Below are 6,510 nucleotides of genomic sequence, written 5' to 3'. Positions count from 1 at the left end.
GAGTAAGCATAATTCTGTTAAAAAAAAAAAAGACAATTGGGAATCTTACCCTCAACTGTTAGAGAAAAGCCCCAAACTAGCCACATTTTTTGATTCTAGATTGTCACATTGAGCAATATGAACCTATTGATGAGAATTCCTCAGGAAAAGCAAGAATGAACCTAGTGTAGACGACCTATGGAAGCTCAAAACTAGTCTAGACTGTTACTCCAGTCCAATTCTGCCATGAAGATAAAGGTGGGACTTGATTCTTGGCTACCTGAAGCTCTGGGAATCCTGCTTCTTTTCCCAGGGACCACTACCAGCTTTGACTTGTAGGTTATAACAGCAGTTGATATTCACCTATCACTTAAAAATGAACGTGCTTTACAGAGAGATTTCATTTGGTCCCTGTAGCAAGGTAGGGATAAGAGGAATTCCATCTTAGAGGTAAGGAAATGAGCTCAGAGAGCTTTAAAGCCAGAAGCAAGATTTGAACCTAGGACTCTCCTGACTCAATCTACTACACCAGACTGCTGCTCAAAAAAAAGTGAGAGGAAGGGGAAACTACTATATAGGAAATCTGAGAAGCTGGGATCCAATTCAGGCGTCATATATACCTGTATACTCTGGGTACATCCAGCACTATGAATATCTTGCTCTCACATGCCTTTCCCTCCCAGCATTTCCCCCTCTAATTCAGAGAACAATAACCACAGTGCATGACAACTGATTCCTTTCTAGTTTCACCACTGTTTGTCTGATTCTTTGAATCAAAACCCTCCTTCCCGAGCCCCTCCTCCCTTAATCTGGGTTGCTGCCATTAGAATGTAAAACTCCTGGAGGCAATGACTGTCTCACTTTGGTGTTTCTAGCCCTAGTACCATGCACTATGACTAGTACATAACTATGTTCAATAAATGCTTTTTTAAAAAATTTATTCAAGTCACCTAACTCTACAGTCCTCATTTTACTTATGAGTAAAAGAAACCATTTGTACTAGATAATATCCACAGGACCTGGTGATCTCTATATAACAAAATGATATACTTAACTCTAATGCAGGGAGAGGAAAGAGCCTGAGATATGCCTAAAAACAAGGTGAAGTGACCCAAATCAAAACTGGGTGAAGACTGCAAGTAATGCTATTAATTTAGGCATACAAGAATAAGAAAGTACTACGTGCTAGCAAGATAACTAGCAATGTTCTTTGACATTAAGTGTGGGTTTTAGAAGCTCACTGTTCAATTCACTTAAGATATCTGTAAGTTAAACCAGATATAATCATGTGCATACATAGATTCACATATTCAAGGTTACTCTCAAAATGACTTGAGAGTAGTCACATGACATTACATCATATGTTTGTGCCATCATACAATATATTTCTGAAGTTCTCATTTTTGTAATTACCTGAGTTGGAGCCATTTTGAGCTCCATCATTCCTCCCTCCCTCCCAACAAAAAAAAGTTACACCTCAACTTACTTGGCTTGATAACTTCACTGTGCTGTCCAGATTTGGGAACTGATAACTTCTTTCAGAAAAAAATAAGATCTACCCTCAAAGGATGAACAATTGTCACCACTGAAGACATTTAGAGAAATGTGCCACCTGTGAAATATTGGGGGGAAAAAGTCAATACTTTATAGTTACATCTTGATTATACAGACTCCTTCATCCTATCTATATGTTTACCAGTTTAAATGGAAACAGCACACCAAACATTTTGCCAATAAAATATTGCAACCTTTATTTAAAACAAAATGCAAATTGGCAAAACCTTGTGGAACAACAGGCAGAAAGAAGACCCACCCCAAGGGCCTCGTTTATTTACATCAAGTTTAACACTGTTAGCAGTTCACAGTCAGACAACAGAGTGAGAGCATTAAATTAGAAAAACAAAATATATTACAATAACAATTTAAAAACAAACAATTGACAACACTGGTAGTGTAATCTGTGAATAACGTGTTTTCAATTTAATCCAATATTTTCTCCATTTATTCACTAGCAATACAAACTGTGCTGAAATGTTCTGAATCATTGCTCTTTGTGCACAACACATACAGCTGGGAAGTGTGACCTTTGGCATAAATATTTAATTTTATAAACTGAAAAAAAGTGTTTCATTATATAGAACCCCCACTCCCCAGGGGGGTGTACTACCTCATTTGTATCCAGTGGGCATCAGTTAAGACAGGGCTTTCTCCAGTGTTAACCAAGGGGAAAGGATCAAGCTGTAGGAGAGATAGTATAGGATTAACAACAGGAGACAGGAGGTTTCTGACCATGCTTTAAGCATGTGGCTGGGTTGCTCATGGCCAATCCTAGGGTGGTAGTACTGCAGAATGGCATCTGCTCTGATTGTGTTCACAAAAGAGAAATTGTTTTGTTAGCTGCCTGCACTCGGATCCTTCCTGTCTCTTAGTTCCCTCTTTTGTACAATATAGGTAATAAAGTAAAATCTTATTATGTTGTTCCCCTACCTTTTTCACATGTACAGCAATAGCAAACACATATACCAGCCTCTAGAAATGAGACAAGGGTCTCGGTAGATGCTTCTTTAAAAATAAAACCATCAATAAATGCTTATGCTCCCCATGCCTTGTTCCAGCTGTTAAAAAATCCATATTCCTCCAGGTAATCTGGACAGCCTATCAGTTCCTTTTTAGGAGCACTGACCGAATAGACTGTGATGACCCAACAGGACATTGTAAAAACTTGTTTTATCTAGCATTCTATTAACCAGAAATGTATTGACTGCTACTTAGGTGCATCTACAGTACAATGATAAGTGTTTATAATGATGACCTTGAGGCACTGCTATCTATGATTCAAGGGCAAGTACCTGAAGTGCCTTCTGAATCATCAATGATTTTCAGTGTAGTCTGTTATCTGTTTGATTTTGATACTTCTGAAAATTCTAATAATGTATTAGAAATATAGACACTATGACCAGAATACCCCAATCACCCCAGATACCAGAGTTTATTGTATGTATTTACATGGTTTATGTATATCACACTGAAGGATCAAGTACAAAGGAGAATTTTAGCAGATTTATAGAATTTACAGAACAGTACCTTACTCTTTTTAAAAAGTCAGACAGCTCTTAGAAGCTTACCTTTTTTGCTCTTCCTTAAAGAATGAACTACTTAAAAATCAGTGAACTCAGACACCTCAATATCTGTGTGGCACAGCTTAATTTCCTATACTGACTTTTATAGGATCACATTTGGAATGAAACAACATGAAGTGTGTATTAATGTACACTAAAGAAAGATAAGGGAGTCCTTCCTAGAGAGGGCAAATAACAGGATTATCGCTTAGCTCCAAAGCCAGAGGTGTCCAAGGAAATACTTGTACACAGAGACTCCAAACAGGGTTGTGCTCTTATAGTTTTGAAAATCATCTGTGACATGTCAATCTCTTTTGGCCTAATTAACTGGGACCTTATCACTATCAGGGAGTTCTTAAGCATGGGAGTGGTCTTTCTTTTAAGGACATGCATTTTACAGGAAAGGCTTTTTAACAGTTTCAAATATACACGTGAATAAAGGTACAAAGAAAGCAGTGCACTGGTGAGAGAAGGAAGGGATGAGTTGTAACATACTCCTCTGCCCAAGTCAACAAATCTGTGAAGAAAACACACTTGTAACATCAAGAGCTCTCCTGCACTGCTCAACTAGCTCAACAATAGTGCAAAAATCAAGCTGGCAGCCAGAGTTTTTCCTATGAGACCCAATACAACAGAATGTCCGTTCCCATGGACTTGGTTTAATGAAGGTGTTTTAGCCATGTTACCAGCCTAACTTTACTTTATCTTGATGTAGCCTTCCTCTCTTCTGGAGGAGCATAAGCTCTATACTCCCCCCTCACACCTTATTATTACAAGTTGGGACCTTTATTAGCCATCTTTCATTTGCACCCAAGAAAAGCACCTGGGGAGTAGACTATGTTGTGAAACAAATGTCATACTGCTGTGTCAATCTGTCAGAGTCCATACAGCACTGTGGAGTATCATATAGCACACGAAGCATCAAAGCCTCTTAGCACTGTTGGGGAAATCTCCTCCTGCCCTAGGATTCATTAATAGTACTTTCCTTAACTACTCTGGATTAGGGAACCCCTTGCTGGAGTCTCTGAGGAGGAAGAACAGGATGAGGTTAAGACAACTCTCCAGGTGTTCCCACCCAGAAAGAGGGCATCTGTGAATGGCAAGGTGAGGTGACCTGTGCTCCCACATAACAGGACCAGCAGCTGAGACTTCAGAGAAAACTTACCTCATTAAACCACTGCATTGGTTTGTCTGCACATTGAAAAACCAAAGACTTCCATGTATGATGTTAAAGTGAGCCCCAGATAACTGCCAAGTGGAAAAGACTTTAGACCTAGACTAAACCTTCTTTTTGACAAGTGAAGTGATCCCACTTTGGCTGGAACTTTAGAACCAATGCTAACACTAGCTAGTACAGAATGGTTCTCAGAAGGATGTGGGCTCTCTTCTTGAGAAATCCCTTCTTCTTGTTTTACTTTTGGAGACAATTTTAATGGTATCTTGATCTTCCTATGGAATGGGCATTTCACATGGTTATAACAGTTTGTAACTGTTGTTACTGAAGTCATAGAAATTGTTAGGAAGCATGTCCAATTGGTTAAAAAACCCAACATTTACTAAAGGAAAGCTAAACCTGTAATTCCAAAAGGGGGGGGGGGGGAAGCTATGACGTGTAGAAGGCCAACTTCTCTCATGGTGCTGTATCTTTTACCTCTTTGCCACTGTTACTCAGAAGTCTAAATTTTAAGGGAACAGAGGGATGTGTGGTGACAAAATAACAAAAGCATAACAATAATGAAAACAATAATCCAAAGAACACGTGACCCTATAAACTCATTCTGAGCCAACTCCTGGAGGCCCACATTAACGAATTCATACAAATGGAAGGGAGGTCGAAGTCTCGAGGTTCTTAACTGCAGGTTTCAGGATGTAGGATTATGACTCTAAATTATGGCCCCTGGAATTTACTCTTAGGTGTTTTAGGATCAAAGAGGCAAAGAACTGTGTTCAACCATACTAAAAATGGCAAATCTACAAGCTGTATGGAAGACTGGGAGGGAATACCTGAAGAAGCATTTCTCAATGGCTTGTCTGGTGATGACTTGTACTCCAGACACTGAAATGCAGGGAAAGGGTACTCCCTTGCCCCCTGCCCCCAAAGACAATGACTATCCTCAGATACAAAAATTTTGCATGGCACAGTCTTAAAGGAACTCTGCCAACATCAACTTCTATCAAATTTATTATTAGCACACTTAGATTACTAAGCATTCTCAGTTTATATAGGATAGCTGTTCAAGAGTGATGGTACCTCTTTCAATAGAAGGCCCAAAGAAGAATTCAGGAATAGGAAAATACAAACTGTTACTTTCTGAATCACTGTAACATTAATAGAAAAGTTAGCCCCAAGCTTTCCAAAACTGGATGGCCTTAGCTTATAGCTGGAATTAAGGCCAATCTCATTCTGCACATATTCACTGATCTTATGCAATTAATTAGGGAAGTGATTGTTTCCAAAGACATTTTCCAAATTCCCACCCTCTCCCCACCCCCACCCCCCGCCCCAAAGAGAGCACAACTTTACTATCAACATGAAAATTGTTATTTGCTAACAATGTCTGAGCTCTGTTGGGTGTGGGCAAGGGAGTAAGGGGGAAGCATCCTTGAATGACTTTTGAACCTGAATATTTAAAATGAGTGAATTATGCTTAACATTTAGGGCAATAACTTAACCAATGTGACTATTTAAACATCTGAATCCTATTTAGTCAATGAGAACTCCCAATCAAATGGACTTTGGTAGTGTTTTATAGCATTACTGTAGATCTCATGCATTGAATAATCTTTCTTGCATAGTATAATGGAAAGAGCAATCGCATTGGGGTCAGGAGATCTGGGTTTGTGTTGTGACTCAGCCACTTAACTGTGCAACCAGGGGCAAGTTAGTTAATCTCTCAGAACCTCAGCTTCCACTTCTGTAAAACGGGGTGTCATAACTTGCTCCACCTACCTCACAGAGTTATGAGGAAAAGTGCTTCACAAACCTTAAAGCATTATATAAATGGGAGTTATTATTGCAAAATTTTATGTAAGGCATCCTACCGGGTGGGGAAAAAAAGCAACAGCTGAGAAATCAGGAGACATGAGTTCTTGACTTAAATAAGCCACTACCTCACTGATGACCATCAGACAGTAAACTGTGTCTCACCTGAAAAATGGGAGGATTTGGATGAGACGTCTCTAAGAGTCTAGGATTAACTACACACATATGGAATGTGCCTTGCCAAAAGGCAGAACGTTCCTTAAAGTGAAAAGAATTAAGTGTAAATCTGATTACCATATTGGCATAAACATTATACCCCAAAAAGTAAATTTTTAAAAGGAAAATACATAAGTATACATTAAAATAATTATTTAAAACTGTCATACAAAAAATCACCAAGGTATTTGGGAGAAACTTATTTTTTTTTTC

This window comes from Notamacropus eugenii, chromosome 2 (genome assembly GCF_028372415.1).
Source record: "Notamacropus eugenii isolate mMacEug1 chromosome 2, mMacEug1.pri_v2, whole genome shotgun sequence".
Classification (NCBI taxonomy): domain Eukaryota; kingdom Metazoa; phylum Chordata; class Mammalia; order Diprotodontia; family Macropodidae; genus Notamacropus; species Notamacropus eugenii.
Note: the sequence above shows the minus strand (reverse complement) of the source record.